The sequence below is a fragment of the Bubalus kerabau genome, chromosome 5 (genome assembly GCF_029407905.1).
Source record: "Bubalus kerabau isolate K-KA32 ecotype Philippines breed swamp buffalo chromosome 5, PCC_UOA_SB_1v2, whole genome shotgun sequence".
In the NCBI taxonomy this organism is placed as follows: Eukaryota; Metazoa; Chordata; class Mammalia; order Artiodactyla; family Bovidae; genus Bubalus; species Bubalus kerabau.
The window spans coordinates 3665820-3684979 of record NC_073628.1 but is presented as its reverse complement, the minus strand read 5'-3'; the positions used below and the strand labels follow the sequence as shown (position 1 = coordinate 3684979).

The following is a 19160-nucleotide window of genomic DNA, read 5'->3' as shown; positions in this document are numbered from 1 at the left end:
CTTCCAGGAAGACTGCCTTGCTTTCCCCAGGCCAAGGGTGGTGCTTTCGCCCCAGGCTCCCTTCCTCTGCACTCTTTCTGCTCCCATGGAAATAAGGTTCCTTGAGGGCCGAGGCCATGTCCTCTCCCCACTGTGTCCTTGTTACCTGGCCCCACAGAACATCACGGGCTTGCAGTGGTTGAGGCAGGAGGTGGCCTGGTAAGTCAAGCCACCTTCGTCTCTCAGCACCGGGTTCGCCACCCCACTGCCTGAGGCTCTGGCCTCACCCTCCCCACTGGGAGCAGGGCCAGGAGCTGCACCAAGGCCATGAGGGGCGAGAGGGGCGAGAGGGGCTGCTTGGCGGGTGACCTCCTGGAAGAGGTGACTCCACGGCGTAAGAACTCAGCGATGGGGAGACATCAGCCACGAGAGAGGCGAGGCCAGGGTGTTCTGGGAAAAGGGGAACAGTCAGTGCAAAAGCCCAGAGGTGGGAACCAGCCTGGTAGGTTCGAGGGCCACAAGGGCGGCCAGTGTGAGTGCTGCTGGGCAAGTTGAGTTGTGGATTCCAGCCCAAGTGTGTCAGAAGCTGGGAAGGAACCAGCCCTGACTCAGCCCAGGTCACGGTGGGCGGGCTTTCAGCGGAGGGATGGGGCTCGAGGGGGATTCACAGTGGTCTCCACCCTGGTGGCTGCCCGTGTCCTGCAGACGCTGGCCATCGCTTGAAGATACTCCCAGGAGGCACAGCAAGGAGGAAAGTATCCGTGTGTGTGTGTGTGTGTGTGTGTGTGTGTGTGTGTGGTGGGGGTGGGGATAGGCAGGAGCACGGCTTCCGGCCCCCAGAGGGAGTATCAATATTGCATGGTGAGAAATCGGTCAAGGGCGAGAGAAAACCTGTTTTTCTGCCACCCACAGGGATAGATCCCTGGGTGCAAAGAGCACTCCAGCCTTCGGCAAAGGCAGAGTGTCTTCTGTCTTAAGGTATTTACACAGAGTTCAAAGTTATATTGTCAACGGGTGTTAAATCGTTTGATGGAAAGGACCCCTCTTTTCCTCTCTTGTTGGCAGTGACCTGCACTGTCTCGGGTCCGGCCCTGGGGGTCTGATGAGGCGTGCCCACCTGGACCAGGCGCTTGACTCTCCCCAGCATCGCTTATCCCCGTGTGAGCAGCCTAAGCCTCGGGCAGGAGTGTACAGAAAACAAGCTCGACACTGGATTCCACATCCTGGGCCCTCTGAAAAAGACGTCCATCCTGAAATAGTTCATTTATACAAGAGAACAGAGCGGAAAGTCTTAATACGGTAACGCGGACGCCCATGGTCCCGCCGCCCACGGGAGGACTAAGATGTGCCAGGACCAATCACACCTCCCTGCGCCCCCTGCCCCCAGCTCCCCTCCACGCCGCCCACCGGGAGCCGGGGCCTGACCTTTCTCTCCATCTCCCTGAGCTTCTCCTGCTCTGTGGTCTTACAGCCACACGGGATGTTAAGAGGGAGTGTTCACTATATTGATGCTAGTCTCCTGTAACAAACCGGACAGCTTCTTCCTTGAAATAATTTTATTTATTTATATTTTTCGCTGCACTGGGTTTTCGTCACTGCGAGGGCTTTCTCTAGTTGCAGCAAGCGGGGACTACTCTAGCCGTGGCACCCAGGCTTATTTGCTCCGCAGCACGTGGGGTCTTCCCGGGCCAGGGCTGGAACTGTCCAGTCCCCCGCATTGGCAGGTGGATCTTTGACCACGGAGCCACCAAGGAACACCCCCCACCCCCACCACCAAACTGGACAGCTTGAGACAACAGAAATGTATTCTCTCCTATTCTGGGGGCCCTAGACTTTTTGACCAAGTGCTTCCATCATCAGAAATCCGAAATGAAGGTGTGAACAGGGTTGGTTCCTTTGCGAGGCTCCGAGAAAGATTCCCTTCCGTGCTGTTCCCTCAGCTTCCTGTGGTGGCCAAAACTCCTCGGCGTTCCTGGGCCCGAGGGCTTCCCTGGTGGCTCAGACGGTCAAGAATCCGCCTGCCAAAGCAGGAGTCACAGGAGATCCCTGGGTGCGGAAGATCCCCTGAAAGAGGAAATGGCAACCCACTCCAGTATTCTTGCCTGGAGAATCCCATGGGCAGAGAAGCCTGGCGGGCTACAGTCCATGGGGTCGTAAAGAGTCAGACACAGCTGAGTGACGCGCGCACGCACATTCTTGGGCCACGGCCACATCCCTCTGCCCTCTGCCTCCAACCTCACACGCCTTCTCCCTGTGGGTCTGTGTCCTCTCCTCCTTTTATGGGGACACATTCACTCTATATGGGGCCCACCCTAAATCCTGGATGGTCTCATCGTGACATCCATAACTGGATTACATCTGCCAAGTCAGATTTTCACGGGGACCAGGGGTGGGACGTGGATAGTTCTACCCTCCTCTGCGTAGAGGAAGGTACTCAAAATTTACTTAGGGATGGAGGTGCTGATCCAAAAGTCCAGGGCGCCCTGTCGAGTGGGGCTGTTTCTGGCATGGCCTCTCCTTCAGGGTGAGACTACATCTTACACCTCGGGGTCCCCCACTGCTCAGTGGGATGGAGGCGATGAGGTCTGGTGGGGGCTGCTGGCAGCTCACTCAGGTTCCCCAGCAGGTCTGTTCAGACAGGCCTAGTGTGGAGCTGGGGGGCAGCCAGGTCTCACCACCTCCACGTGGCTGCCACAGCGCCGAGCTCTCACCCACCATCCTGCCCCATCAGACTAGCTTGGGGCAGCGCTGCCGCTGCTCTCAGCCCTCCCTGCTCCCCGTCCTTTCCCGTGTGGCACGTCTCACCATGTGATTGAAGAAATGACAGGCAATCCCTTCCTTAAGTCTTATCTCCTCCCCAGGATCCTGCCTGTCCTGTTCTTCCCTTCCTTGCTCGCAGCGCTGAATGAACGAGGTTGGGCGTGGGCGACCCGGGCCCTTCCAGCCCCGTCTGAGGAGCCTGCAACGTGGGCTGGGTCCCAGTGCGGTGCTTGGCCGGTCCAGCAGGAAGGAACTGCTCCCCACGGGCTCCCAGGGGCCTTTCCATAGGCAGTGGTCAGCCCACAGGTGGGACTGCTCACCCACTTCATGCTGGGGATCGAGGCAGAGTGACAGGCAGGTGGACAGAGTACCACCAGGCCCTGCCTGCTGGCCCAGAGCACCCCGGGCCTCCCGCATGTCTCCCCCTCCGTCGTCCCCACACACAGGACCCGTCGCAACTTCCACGCTGCGAAGCCGGGTAAAGAGAAACCATGCGTCCCCATCCTGCCCAGTGTGGAAGCCCAGACCAGATAGTGCCGTGAATTATGAGGCCAGGCCCAGGGCTGGGCAGTTCCCAGAAGCCCAGCTTTGGGATTCAGCTCTCGGAAATCCCTTGGGGCGGCACCTCCAGGCACAGCATGGGCGGTTCTGTGCTCCAGGTGCCCTGCTCCTCCATGCTACCTGGAACCTTCATGCATTCACAGGCTTTGTTGTGGCCTTGGGTCAGGGGACGCGTTCAGTTCAGTTCAGTCGCTCAGTCGTGTCCAACTCTTTGCGACCCCATTAATCGCAGCACACCAGGCCTCCCTGTCCATCACCAACTCCTGGAGCTCACCCAAACTCACATCCATCGAGTCAGTGATGCCATCCAGCCATCTCATCCTCTGTCGTCCCCTTCTCCTCCTGCCCCCAATCCCTCCCAGCATCAGAGTCTTTTCCAATGAGTCAACTCTTCACATGAGGTGGCCAAAGTACTGGAGTTTCGGCTTTAGCATCATTCCTTCCAAAGAAATCCCAGGGCTGATCTCCTTCAGAATGGACTGGTTGGATCTCCTTGCAGTCCAAGGGACTCTCAAGAGTCTTCTCCAACACCACAGTTCAAAAGCGTCAATTCTTCAGCGCTCAGCCTTCTTCACAGTCCAACTCTCACATCCATACATGACCACAGGAAAAACCATAGCCTTGACTAGACGGACCTTTGTTGGCAAAGTAATGTCTCTGCTTTTGAATATGCTATCTAGGTTGGTCATAACCTTCCTTCCAAGGAGTAAGCGTCTTTTAATTTCATGGCTGCAGTCACCATCTGCAGTGATTTTGGAGCCCAGAAAAATAAAGTCTGGCACTGTTTCCACTGTTTCCCCATCTATTTCCCATGAAGTGATGGGACCGGATGCCATGATCTTCGTTTTCTGAATGTTGAGCTTTAAGCCAACTTTTTCACTCTCCACTTTCACTTTCATCAAGAGGCTTTTTAGTTCCTCTTCGCTTTCTGCCATAAGGGTGGTGTCATCTGTGTATCTGAGGTTATTGATATTTCTCCCAGCAATCTTGATTCCAGCTTGTTTCTTCCAGTCCAGCATTTCTCATGATGTACTCTGCATAGAAGTTAAATAAGCAGGATGTCAATATACAGCCTTGACGTATTCCTTTTCCAATTTGGAACCAGTCTGTTGTTCCATGTCCAGTTCTAACTGTTGTTTCCTGACCTGCATACAGATTTCTCAAGAGGCAGGTCAGGTGGTCTGGTATTCCCATCTCTTGCAGAATTTTCCACAGTTTATTGTGATCCACACAGTCAAGGGCTTTGGCATAGTCAATAGAGCAGAAATAGATGTTTTTCTGGAACTCTCTTGCTTTTTCCATGATCCAGCGGATGTTGGCAATTTGATCTCTGGTTCCGCTGCCTTTTCTAAAACCAGCATTACTCAGGGCTAAATATTTTGATCTGTATTAAAAAAAAAATCCCCACCCCCAGTGCCCAAAAAATGGGCCTCATTTCCCTTTCTTCATCCTGAACCACAGCCAGCGGGTTCCAAGAACTCCAGGTGGCAGGGGACAGTGGTGGTGTTGCCCGTCGGCCCTGCCAAGTCGTGGGCCGCCCCTGCCATCAACATCTCATCATCCGGCCAGAGGGCTGGCTGGGCAGCGGGCAGCAGTGGAGTCAGGCAGGGCCAGGTGAGGAGGGCAGGAGGGGGCCAGGGCCCTGTGGGTTTTGAGCAGGCGGTCCAGGCTCCATTCACGGGAAGCAAGTCTGCCTCGTACGTGGGAGATGCTTTTCTTTTCACATGGATCTGACTCATCCTACTACTGTGACCTAAACTGGCATGCCCTCCGGAGAAGTGGCCTGTAAGAAGCATCAGATGTGAAAGTCAGTGCGGCACAGGAAAATCACAGGTGCCTCCCCTAGTCTTGTCCAGTCCTCTGAGACCCCGTGGGCCGTAACCCACCAGGCACCTTTGTCCTCGGAATTCTCCAGGCAAGAATACTGGAGAGTGTTGCCATTCCCTTCTCCAGGGGATCTTCCCTACCCAGGGATCGAACCCATGTCCCCCACGTTGCAGGCAGATTCTTTACCATCTGAACCGCCAGGGAAGCCCTGAACACAGGATAAACACACACAATCAGACAAAGCTAAAAGCCAGGATGAACACAGCTGCCTCCGGCCACAAAGAGAGGCAAATGGTCATTGACACCTTACAGCTCCACCAGTGAGGTATAAGGAAATGACTCTAGGGATTTTTCAGGTGTGGTGGTAAGGATATAATTAAAAAGTGGATATAATTTTAAAATGAGAATCTCGGGTATTTCCAGATTCTGGGTTTTGTTTTCTTTTTTTGGCTGTGTGGCTCGGGGGATTTTATTTCCTTCACCAGAGACCAAACTAAGGCCCTCAGCAGTGAAAGTAGACTGCCAGGGAATTTCCCCCATATATATATATTTCTTTAAATTTTATTGTCCTTATTTGGAGAGGGAGGGAAGAGAATAACATTACATGATATTTGTTGTCGTCTGTCATTCAGGCGCTCAGTCCTGTCCGACTCTCTGTGACCCCATGGACTGCAGCACACCAGGCTTCCCTGTCCTTCACCATCTCCCAGAGCTTGCTCAAACTCACGTCCATTCAGTCAGTGATGCCATCCAGCCATCTCACCCTCTGTCGCCCCCTTCTCCTCCTGCCTTCAGTCTTTCCCAGCATCAGGGTCTTTTCCAATGAGTCAGTTCTTCGCATCAGGTGCCCAAAGTACTGGAGCTTCAGCATCAGTCCTCCCAGTGAATATCCAGGCTTGATTTTCTTTAGGATGGACTGGTTGAATCTCCTTGTAGTCCAAGGGACTCTCAAGAGTCTGCTCCAACACCACAGTTCAAAAGCATCTATTCTTCAGCGCTCAGCCTCCTTAATGTTCCAACTCTCACATCCATACATGACTACTGGGGAAACCATAGCTTTGACTAGATGGACCTTTCTCAGCAAAGTAATGTCTCTGTTTTTTAATATGCTGTCTATGTTTGTCATAGCTTTTCTTCCAAGGAGCGAGCATCTTTTAATTTCATGGCTGCAGTCACCATCTGCAGTGATTTTGGAATTCAAGAAAATAAAGTCTGTCACTGTTTCCATCGTTTCCCCATCTATTTGCCAAGAAATGATGGGACTAGAAGCCATGATGGAAGCCATGTCTTAGTTTTTTGAATGTTGAGTTTTAAGCCAGCTTTTTCATTCTCCTATTTCACCTTCATCAAGAGGATCTTGAGTCCCTTTTGCTTTTGCCATAAGGGTCATATCATCTGAATATCTAAGGTTATTGATATTTCTCCTGGCAATATTAATTCCAGCTTGTGATTCATCCAGTCCAGCATTTCACATGAACTAGTCTGCATATAAGTTAAATAAGCAGGTTGACAATATACAGCCTTGATGTACTCCTTTTCCTATTTGGAACCAGTCCTTTGTTCCATGTCCGGTTCTAACTGTTGCTTCTTGAATTGCATACAGGTGTCTCAGGAGGCAGGTAAGGTGGTCTGGTATTCCCAACTTTTGAACAAATTTCCACAGTTTGTTGTGATCCACACAGCTAAAGCTATCCATAGCCCAGCTTTAGCATAGTCAGTGAAGTAGAAGTAGATGCTTTTTCTGGAATCCCCTTGCTTTTTCGATGATCCAATGGATGTTGGCAATTTGATCTCTGGTTCTTCTGCCTTTTCTAAATCCAGCTTGAACATCTGGAAGTTCTCGGTTCATGTACTGTTGAAGCCTAACTTGAAGGCTACATAACATTATTAGTTGCTAAATTCAGATTCATTTTTAAAACAAGATTGTCAATGGGGTAAAAGGTATGTTGTGATCCTTGAGCCGGCCCTGGCCATTCCAGCTTAGACTAGTCAACAGTCAGAGCTTGTAAATGGAAATGTGATAGGCAGGAAGCTAACCCTGCAGGTGGGGAGATGACCAGTGGGTCTACATCCCAAGACGGCCAAGGACGCAGCTAAGACCAGTTGTCACGGGCAGAACTGTGTCCCTCCCCAAATCAGGGGCCGGAGTCCTGACCCCCCGCAGCCCAGATGTGACTGAATCTGGAGATGGGGACTGTCAAGAGTTGATTAAGGTAGAATGTGGTCACCGGGGTGGGTCCTATTCCCATACAACTGGTGTCCTTATAAGAAGAGAAGGTTAGGGCACGACATACACACAGAGGGATGACCCCGTGTGGACTCAGGGAGAAGACAGCCGTCTACACACCAGGGAGAGAGGCCTCAGGAGGGACCAGCCCCGCTCACGCCAGCTCAGGTTCCAGCCTCCAGGACTGGAGACAGTGCATGTCTGCTGTTTAAGCCTCCTGAGGCTGTGGAATGTTGTTACAGCAGCCCTAGCGAACTAATACACATGCCAATCTCAAGCAAAATGTTTTTCAGCCCCCCCCCTTTTTTTCCATGAAATGCCAAGCCTTTGGTTCCTAATTAACTTGGTGAGATGGACACCAGACAGTCCAAGGCAAAGACCCAAAATGCACAGAAGAGCTCTTAGCTTGACACGTGGATGCGCCGGTTGGTCGACGCTGATGGCACGTGTGTCCACCTCTTTCTGGCTTCTCCCCCATGGAAGCTTATTGACCTTCCCATGTAATGATAGGGGTCGGGGGAGCAGAAGGGCAGAGAGGAGCTCTTGGCCACAGGGTGACCTCAACGCTGCATCTCAGTGTAGGGAATCCAACCGGTGTGAGCTCTTCTCAAGAGCCATTCCTGGCCAGAGCACATGCAATTTTCAAACCAGATGCAGTTTTTCACTTACTCGTCTGTTTCTCTGCCTGGACGCTCAGCCTGCAGACCTGATTTATTGATGTATTTCCAGCGCCTGGCCTGGTGCCTGGCGTAAAGTGGCTCAGTGTGATCACATCTATTGAATAAACGAATGGAATGGGTAAAACCGGCAACGTCTCAGAGTTGTCATATCATCCGTCAAAGTTAGAGTGATTTTTAAGGAGGTGTCAGGGAGAAAGAAAAAGCTTTCCCAACTACGATGAGATCATTCACTCATTCAAAGAAAGAGCTCAGACAACACACCCGTTTCTCCGTCTGCCTCCTGGGGCCGTGGGGGCGGGCGCCGGTTGGCACAGCCTCTCGGTGTTATCCTTGTTCCTAAGTCAGCACTCACGGAGTCCAAATTCCCAACAGATACTCATCTTTGAGACTTGGGAACGAGGTATCAGAATTCCCCAAACCCTAATTACCCTGTATTTCTCCAAACACTGTAGTTATATGATTTCAATGATGGTGGACCCTAATAAGCAGGTTCATAGGTTTTCTGTAAAAAAAATAAAATCATATACTAGTACCTTTTGATTATCATAAACTAATAGATTTTGATGATATTGCATATTTTAATAGTGTGTGGAAAGGATCTCTATCTGATGTAGACACTGGATAACAGAAAACATAAAAAGAAGGGACTATTTCATCTATGGGGTTGCACAGAGTCGGACACGACTGAAGAGACTTAGCAGCAGTAGCAGCAGTAGCAAATGACAAATGCCAATTAAAAATCGTTTTAACGTGGATAGACCTAGAGATTGCCATGCTAAGTGAAGTTAAGTCAGGGCAAGACTAATACCATATGATATCACTTATATGTGGAATCTAAAAAACATGATACAAAGGAACTTATTTACAAAACAGGAAGAGACTCACAGACTAAGAAAATAAATGTACGGTTACCAAAGGGGAAAGATGAGATGGATAAATTAGGAGTTTGAGATCAACGTATACACACTACTATATGTAAAATAGATAAACAACAAGGACCTACGTATACCACAGGTAACCACACTCAGTATCTTATAATAACCTATGCTAATGCTATGCTAAGTCGCTTAAGTCGTGTCCGACTCCGTGCGACCCCATAGACTGCAGCCCACCAGGCTCTGCCATCTCTGGGATCCTCCAGGCAAGAATACTGGAGTGGGTTGCCATTTCCTTCTCCAATGCATGTAAGTGAAAAGTGAAAGTGAAGTCACTCAGTCGTGTCTGACTCCCAGCGACCCCATGGACTGCAGCCTACCAGGCTCCTCCGTCCATGGGATTCTCCAGGCAAGAGTACCGGAGCGGGGTGCCATTGCCCTCTCTGATAATAACCTATAACGGAAAAGTATATCGCTTGGTTGCATACCAGAAACTAATACAACTGTGTAAATCAACTATTCTTCTATTTAAAAAATAAATTGTCAAAAATTTAAAGATAATTCCACAAATATATGATACTTAAAAGATTAATTGCTCTATCTGACAGTCTTGAGCCTTTGTTTCATGACAAATCTTCCAGTCGTAATAAAACTTCTTTCACTTGATCATGTTAGTCAGATATTAAGGAGTCCAAAGCATTCTTCAGGTTGAGCAAGAGAAGAGTACCAGTTTCTGTTTTTATTATGATAAGATATATAGAACATGAAAGTTACCATCTTAACCCTTTCTATGTGTATAACTCAGTGGCATAAATTATATTCACATTGTTGTACAACCATCCCCACCACCCACCTTCAGAACGTTTTCATCTTCCTGGACTGGAAACCTGTCCCCATTAAACACTCGCTCCCCATTCCCAGAGCCCTGTTCTGGGTCCCCACCATTCTACTTTGTCTTTATGGATTTAACTCATCTAAAAGGTGCTTGCTCCTTGGAAGAAAAGCTATGACCAACCTAGACACCATATTAAAAAGCAGAGACATTACTTTGCCAACAAAGGTCCGTCTAGTCAAACCTATGGTTTTCCCAATAGTCATGTATGGATGTGAGAGTTGGACCATAAAGGAGTCTGAATGCTAAAGAATTGATGCTTTTGAACTGTGGTGTTGGAGAAGACTCTTGAGAGTCCCATGGACTACAAGGAGATCAAACCAGTCCATCCTAAAGAAAATCAACCCTGGATATTCATTGGAAGGACTGATGCTGAAGCTAAAGCTCCAATACTTTGGCCACCTGATGCGAAGAACTGACTCCTTGGAAAAGCCCCCGATTCTGGGAAAGATTGAAGGCAGGAGGAGAAGGGGACGACAGAGGATGAGATGGTTGGATGGCATCACTGACTCAACGGCCATGAGTTTGAGCAAGCTCCGGGAGATGGTGATGGACAGGGAAGCCTGGTGTGCTGCAGTCCATGGGGTTGAAAGGAGTCAGACACAACTGAGTGACTGAACTGATTGACTGACTGAGGGACCTGCTGTGTGTGGAATTTTTCCTTTTATACAGGCATATTTCACTTAGCATCATGTCCTCAAAGTTCATTCACAAGGTCATTTTCCCCAGCTTTTTCTCTCTTGTAGTTGATTTCTAATCTCATAGTGTTGTGGTCAGAAAAGATGCTTGATATGATTTCAGTTTTCTTAAATTTGCCAAGGCTTGCTTTGTGGCCTCCATTGTGGTCTGTCCTGGAGAATATCCCATGTGCACTTGAGAAGAATGTGCATTCTGCTGTTTGGGGATAGAGCACTATAGACATCACTTAAGTCCATCTGGCCTAATGTGTCATTTAAGTCGTCTGGCCTCATTGATTTCCTGTCTGGATGTTCAGCTCACTGATGAACGTGGGATGTTAAAGAAGCCACTATATTGTGTCCCTGTTGGTTTCTCCTTTTATATCTGTTAACATTTGCCTTATATATTTAGGTGCTCCTGTGTTGGGTATATATCAGATCAGATCAGATCAGATCAGTCGCTCAGTTGTGTCCGACTCTTTACGACCCCATGAATCGCAGCACGCCAGGCCTCCCTGTCCATCACCAACTCCCGGAGTTCACTCAGACTCACGTCCATCGAGTCAGTGATGCCATCCAGCCATCTCATCCTCTGTCGTCCCCTTCTCCTCCTGTCCCCAATCCCTCCCAGCATCAGAGTCTTTTCCAATGAGTCAACTCTTCACATGAGGTGGCCAAAGTACTGGAGTTTCAGCTTTAGCATCATTCCTTCCAAAGAAATCCCAGGGCTGATCTCCTTCAGAATGGACTGGTTGGATCTCCTTGCAGTCCAAGGGACTCTCAAGAGTCTTCTCCAACACCACAGTTCAAAAGCATCAATTCTTCAGCGCTCAGCCTTCTTCACAGTCCAACTCTCACATCCATACATGACCACAGGAAAAACCATAGCCTTGACTAGACGAACGTTTGTTGGCAAAGTAATGTCTCTGCTTTTGAATATGCTATCTAGGTTGGTCATAACCTTCCTTCCAAGGAGTAAGCGTCTTTTAATTTCATGGCTACAGTCACCATCTGCAGTGATTTTGGAGCCCAGAAAAATAAAGTCTGACACTGTTTCCACTGTTTCCCGATCTATTTCCCATGAAGTGATGGGACCGGATGCCATGATCTTCGTTTTCTGAATGTTGAGCTTTAAGCCAACTTTTTCACTCTCCACTTTCACTTTCATCAAGAGGCTTTTTAGTTCCTCTTCACTTTCTGCCATAAGGGTGGTGTCGTCTGCATATCTGAGGTTATTGATATTTCTCCCAGCAATCTTGATTCCAGCTTGTGTTTCTTCCAGTCCAGCGTTTCTCATGATGTACTCTGCATATAAGTTAAATAAACAGGGTGACAATATACAGCCTTGGCAAACTCCTTTTCCTATTTGGAACCAGTCTGTTGTTCCATGTCCAGTTCTAACTGTTGCTTCATGACCTGCATACAAATTTCTCAAGAGGCAGGTCAGGTGGTCTGGTATTCCCATCTCTTTCAGAATTTTCCACAGTTTATTGTGATCCACAAAGTCAAGGGCTTCAGCATAGTCAATAAAGCAGAAATAGATGTTTTTCTGGAACTCTCTTTTTCCATGATCCAGCGGACGTTGGCAATTTGATCTCTGGTTCCTCTGCCTTTTCTAAAACCAGCTTGAACATCAGGAAGTTCACAGTTCACATATTGCTGAAGCCTGGCTTGGAGGATTTTGAGCATTACTTTACTAGCGTGTGAGATGAGTGCAATTGTGCAGTAGTTTGAGCATTCTTTGGCATTGCCTTTCCTTGGGATTGGAATGAAAACTGACCTTTTCCAGTCCTGTGGCCACTGCTGAGTTTTCCAAATTTGCTGGCATATTGAGTGCAGCACTTTCACAGCATCATCTTCCAGGATTTGGAATAGCTCAACTGGAATTCTATCACCTCCACTAGCTTTGTTCGTAGTGATGCTTTCTAAGGCCCACTTGACTTCACATTCCAGGATGTCTGGCTCTAGGTCAGTGATCACACCATCGTGATTATCTGGGTCGTGAAGACCTTTTTGTACAGTTCTTCTGTGTATTCTTGCCATCTCTTCTTAATATCTTCTGCTTCTGTTAGGTCCATACCATTTCTGTCCTTTATCGAGCCCATCTTTGCATGAAATGTTCCTTTGGTATCTCTGATTTTCTTGAAGAGATCCCTAGTCTTTCCCATTCTGTTGTTTTCCTCTATTTCTTTGCATTGATCACTGAGGAAGGCTTTCTTATCTCTTCTTGCTATTCTTTGGAACTCTGCATTCAGATGTTTATATCTTTCCTTTTCTCCTTTGCTTTTTGCTTCTCTTCTTTTCACAGCTATTTGTAAGGCCTCCCCAGACAGCCATTTTGCTTTTTTGCATTTCTTTTCCATGGGGATGGTCTTGATCCCTGTCTCCTGTACAATGTCACGAACCTCATTCCATAGTTCATCAGGCCCTCTATCTATCAGATCTAGGCCCTTAAATCTATTTCTCACTTCCACTGTATAATCATAAGGGATTTAATTTAGGTCATACCTGAATGATCTAGTGGTTTTCCCTACTTTGTTCAATATATATATTTATAATTATTCTAGCTTTTTCTTGGATTGATCCCTTGATTATTATGTAGTGTCCTTCTCTGTCTTTTGTAACAGCCTTTATTTTAAAGCCTATTTTGTCTGATATGAGTATTGCTTCTCCAGCATTCTTTTGATTTCAGTTGTCAATGGAATACCTGTTTCCATCTCCATGAGGTCACTTTTTAGTGGCAAAATTTGATCTGCTTTACAAAACCACAGCTTACAGTGAATGTTCAAACAAGGTATTATTGGGTGGGCCTCAGATCACACGACACTGGGATCCCTGAGAAAGTTTAACAACCTCACACAGAATCACACGTTAAAAACACCAGTTTAAGGACTTGTTCGTTCATTCCTTAGACCACCACTCACAGCATGTGTGTAAAGTATCCTGTGTGCATAAACTCAATCATAGTTACTTTCTTCACGAGAACGACTCACCCTGGCAGAGACAGGGCCCTGGGCAGGCGCTTACAATGTGCCACAGCCATAAGCCAGACTGGCTCCGTGGTGGCTGATTCTGGCCCCTGTGCTTCTGACCTGGTTCCCGAATGTCAACCTTATCCTTCAGCTCCACACGAGAGCGCTTCCTGCCCTTGCCTTTTTTTTTTTTCCTGTGAAAAACAGAGTCCAACTACAATTTATTTCTGCATTGCAAACCCGAGAAATATCAAAGCACCATGGGAAAAAAAACTGCCGTATTAATTTATGGTAGCAATTCTTGAGATAAAATACGGCACTAGAGTAATAGTTTTTATGACTCTGCAGTAAAAGTTAACAGAGCCAACAATGGTTTTTTGTTTAATTCTCTTCCAACTCTACAGACATAATTCTGCCTTCACCTGCATCACACTTTCCTGTGGTTTTCACAGGGGACACACCTCCTCTTCTAAGAATCCCTGTACCTGCCAGGATGCATGGCCAGTGAAAGAGGGAGGATCCAGTAAATGATCCAATGGGAGTGGACTGGACTGAAGTAGGCATCAGGCTGGATGTGCTCGGTGAGGTTATTTTCACCCCCTTCCTGCTTGAGCACGGCAGCTGCCTGCTGTGAGGACACTCTGATTTTCTCACGGCAAGCCTGGCAGTTACCCCAGGCTTTCACCGTGGCCATAATGATGTTCTCTGTGGCCGTGAAAGGCAGCTCCTGCAGAACGCGTCGCTGGTTACATTGGGGTATCCCACCAACCCTTCAGAAATGTTCTGCAACGTATTTAATACAGAATCTGCACTGAGAAGGGCTTCCCTCATAGCTCAGTTGGTAAAGAATCCACCTGCAATGCAGGAAACCCCGGTTTGATTCCTGGGTTGGGATGATCCCCTGGAGAAGCGATAGGCAACCCACTCCAGTATTCTTGGGGTTCTCTTGTGGCTCAGCTGGTAAAGAATCTGCCTACAATGCGGGAGACCTGGGTTCGATCCCTGGGTTGGGAAGATCCCCTGGAGAAGAGACTGGCTACTCACTCCAGTACTCTTGCCTGGAGAATCCCAGGGACAGAGGAGCCTGGTGGGCTGTAGTCCGTGGGGTCACAAAGAGTCGGACACGACTGAGCAACTTTCACTTTCTGCAGTGAGAAATGCCTCAGCCAAACAGATTTGTCAGTTGGCACGGTCACCGAGTGTGCGTTCAAACTACTGCACGGATGCTGTCTGCAGGGGGTCCATGACAAGGGTCATCAGGTGACGGGCCAGGCTGCGGCACTGCCCTGAGTGTGGAGGGTTCTGCTGGTAGGTGTTGCACTTGAGCCGATCTGCTGTTTTTCAAAGGGTTCCTCCAACTCCTTGCGGTTTGCCAGGAGTCGTATGTCGGTACAAATCCCGTGCACCGATGCCCCCAAGTGAGTCAGCACAGAGAGCACCTCAACGTCTACTTTTCGCGAATAGGTCTGCCCTGTGATGATGCAAGCCCTCTTGAATCCTGCCTTTTCTGTCACCATCTTGTCAAGCTGCTCTCCCTTTTGATCATCTCCCTCGGAGAGCTGCGGGAAGCTGGCCTGGACGCCGGTGGCGCCCTTCATGCCTTGGAAGCACAGCTCATCCCGGACACGCGTCAGGTTCTGGAGATCCATGCCCAGATCCTGCATCCAGAGACAGCAACATTTCCCAACTGTGGTCAGCTGAGCAGGCTGGAAACGTGTGAAACCTAAGGTGGGAAGGTCAGCTCGTTCCTTGGCAAAGTCAGCAAGCTGAGAGATCACCCTGGCAAGCTTTGGCAAAAGCAGGTCAAATGCATTTCTAAGAACAATCAGGTCTGTATTGTCTCCCACATAGCAGGAGGTGGCGCCAGGACGGATGATGCCAGCGGCTTTGGGGCAGCAGTGGCAAACGTGTGCCCGTGAGCCATCACAGTGCGTGGTAACGGCTTCTCCTCCTCAGCTGCCGTCTTGAAGTCGGGGCTCTCCAGGTTCGATTTCACCTCCTGGATTTGTTCCTCTGTGTTAGGCAAACCCAGTGTCTGCCCGGCCTCCGCCAGCCACAACCAGAGCTGCTGCCAGGTCTGAAGTTTGTACCTGTTACTAAACACGAAGCACATCTCCGGGCTGGAATAACAGGAGGCAAGCAGCGAGCGGTAGCTGCCGTGCCTGCAGGCTGCCTCCCGCCTGCCACGGTCGCCCCTCCGCCGCCATCCCAAACTCTGCACCCTGCTGGAACTGCGTGCCCTTGCTTTTGACCTGATCAGTGAATTCCTTCCGACCTGTAACCTCTTCGTGTCGACTGTTTGATTCTCCAAAGAGAATGCTTTTCCCTTTGTCTCCATGTATCGACTGGTTTTTCACACTATTTTGGCATTGGCTAAAATGTAACCTTCCTGAGAAATTGTGGGAAGGAATTCCTGCCTGGAAACCCAATGGGCAGTGTCTCCCTCTGTGGCCTCAGGAAGCTGCCACAGTTTCCGGTCATGTGTTCTGAAGGTCAGGGAGCAGACAGGAAGAAGAACCACGAGACTTTCTCCCCACACTGTTCTGACAGACAGGGAGAAGAAGTGAAGTGAAAGTTGCTCAGTCATGTCCGACTGTTTGCGACCCCATGGGCCGTGGCCCGCCAGGCTCCTATGTCCATGGGATTCTTCAGGCAAGAAAACTGGAGTGTGTAGCGATTCCCTTCTCCAGGGGATCTTCCCAACCCAGGAATTGAACCCAGGTCTCCTGCATTGCAGGCAGATTCTTTACCGTCTGAGCCACTCGGGAAGCCCGATGACAGAGCAGGAAACCCCACAAATGCCTGCACTCTCCCTTATGTGGTGTTGAAGAGATTAGGATTCACTCACTCTCTTAGTCTTTCAGGGGCAAAGGGCAATGAGATGTCAGAAGACTCAGCTGAATCCTGACTCTCTCCAGAGTGGATGGGCATGGTGCGGATGAAAGGGATCACCTCGGGTGATAATTTGTTGTTGTCGTTCAGCCTCTCAGTTGTGTCCAACTCTTTGCGACCCCATGGACTACAGCACACCAGGCTTCCCTGTCCTTCACTATCTCCCTCAGTTTGTTCAAACCCATGTCCATTAAGTTGCTGGTGCCATCCAAACATCTCACCCTCTGTCGCCCCCTCCTCCTACCGCCTTCAATCTTTCCCAGCATCAGGGTCTTTTTCAGTAAGTCAGGTCTTCACATCAGGTGGCCAAAGTATTGGAGCTTCATCTTCAGCATCAGTCCCTCCAGTGAATATTCAGGACTGATTTCCTTTAGGATGGACTGGTTTGATCTCCTTGAAGTCCAAGGGACTCTCAAGCGTCTTCTCCAACACAGTTCAAAACCATCAATTCTTCAGCACTCAGCCTCCTTTATGGTCCAGCTCTCACATCCATCCATGACTACTGGAAAAACCATAGCGTTGACTAGACGGACCTTTGCTGGCAAAGTGATGTCTCTGCTTTTTAATATGCTGAGGTCTGTCATAGCTTTTCTTCCAGGAAGCAAGCGTCTTCTAATTTCATGGCTGCAGTCACCGTCTACAGTGACTTTGGAGCCCAAGTAAATAAAGTCTGTCACTGTTTTCATTTTCTCCTCATCTATTTGCTGTGAATAATAGCAATCGCCCTATCCAACTTGCATAACCCTCAAAGCCACCCTATGAGGTGGTTCTATCATCTTCACTTTAGGGATGAGGAAATCGAGGCCCAGAGACGTCAAGCAATTTGTCTAAGAATGCACAGCCACGGCACAAAAAAAGCAGAGCCAAGACTTGAACTAGTCCACCGGGCTCCGGAGCCTACATTTGTAGCTACTGTGCAAAAGTGCCTTTCAAAGAGCAGCCTGACGATGTGCCTGGGCAGGGAGCCAGTGGGACCGCCAGTCACCTCTCGTCTCCACCCACGATTCTCACAATGTCCCACTGTAATTATTCCTGTCTACAGATGGGGAGACTGAGGCTGAGCATGGCTATGGACCTCACCCAAGGTTAAGGTAGAGGTCAGTGCTGGGGCCCCAGCTGAGCCCTCGGAGTGTCTGAACTACCTGCCTGTACCGTTCTTCCTCCAATTGCTGGGTGTTTTTATTGGATCGGCTCTATCAGAAGCACATAATGAAGTTGTCAAGAGAAGCAAGTTGTAAGGAGTTTATGACTTGCTTTTAAAATATAATTACACAGATGCAAGAAACAGAAGCCTTCATGCTTGCGTGGGAGCCCTGAGATCCTCGAGGAGTTAGTGCCTCCCTGTGGGTGGCGCTGCTGGGGCACTGGGAACCAGGATGGGGAGAGGCTCACAGACCCTCCATGGGTGCCAGACTTAGTGCCTTGGTGGCCCTGCACTGGTCTAGGGATTTTGTCCCCAGTTTGGGGGCCTGGGGACTCTTTCTGATATAGCATCACAATAACTGGCTTTAGACTCAGTTTGGGGTTAGCCCCAGCTTGTACCGAATCATGAACTGTGGGCACTGGGCGGGTAATCTGGTACTTCCACGTCCCAGCATTCATCTCCGTGAAAGGAAGGAGGATACATTGGGGAGGATTCAGTGAGGTTCTATAAGTAAGGGGATCCCTGTAAATGCTCTGCACAGGGGATTTTGTCCTTCAGGCTCTTGCGGATGAATGTGCACTGACCAAGCTCCCGACAGGCTCAGCCGTGGACCAGAACTGCAGCCAGCTGGTTGACTGTGGGAAACAGAGTTGCCATGGAAACGGCAACATGCAGGCCTGTGATCTTCCCTGCCTAGTGGCCACTGGGACCTCAGTTTCCTCATGTGTGTAGTGGGAAGGCTACAGGAGCAGCCATGTGGGAAATGACTTTCAGAGCTAAATAGACAAACACAGTCTTCTTTTTCTTTCGCCTTGTTTGCCAGCCATCCCCCACCCCCCATTCCTACCGCATTGGCAGGGATACATGGGAAAGCCAAATGGGGTTGGCTCTAATGGTTAAAGTCATGGAGCTAGTGAAGCCCAGGGCCCCCGCCTCCTCTGCAGGGGACAGGATTACTGGGGCAGCACTGAGACCCACTGATAAAATGCTTAGTCCTTGGCGGTCCCTTCAAGAGACCATTCCCTCTCACAAGCATAGTGGCTAGATCAGCAGTTAAGCCCCCAGTTCAATCAAGGTTCCAGTCCCAGCTCTTCTAAAATTAGCTGGGTGCTGCTGGGCAAATGCTTTTTGCATCTCTGAGCTTCAGCTCCTTCCTCTTGAACGGAGAGCCACAGCCTGCACCACCTGCCCTCAGCTCAGACCTATGCTCCCCTACCCTTCCAACAGCATTGCCTACCACCATTCAGTGGGGCTTCCCTAGTAGTTCAGTTGGTAAAGCATCCGCCTGCAATGCAGGAGCCCCAGGTTCAATCCCTGGGTCGGGAAGATCCCCTAGAGAAGGAAATGGCAGCCCACTCCAGATTCTTGCTTGCAGAATTCCGTGGAGAGAGGAACCTGGTGGGCTACAGTCCATGGGGTCGCAAAGAGTCAGACACGACTGAGCAACTAACACACACACACACACACACACACACACGATTCATTAGGTTGCTTTGCATATTCTAATAGACTTGGGATGCACTCAGATCTCTGTGACTGAGGCCAGGCCACACACTCATCTCACAGGAACCCTCCTCCTGAGCCCCTTACATTTCTAGACAGGGGAGGTGGCCCAGGCCACGCTCAAAGCGGACATCTACATCATCTGGAGAGTCAAGCTGGCAGGCACATTTG

General features: G+C 49.4%; 1 pseudogene; it reads right to left on the bottom strand.

The window, feature by feature from the left end:
* Positions 1–13848: 13848 nt before the first annotated feature.
* Positions 13849–16381, bottom strand: LOC129653526 (adenylosuccinate lyase-like; annotated as a pseudogene).
* Positions 16382–19160: the final 2779 nt, after the last annotated feature.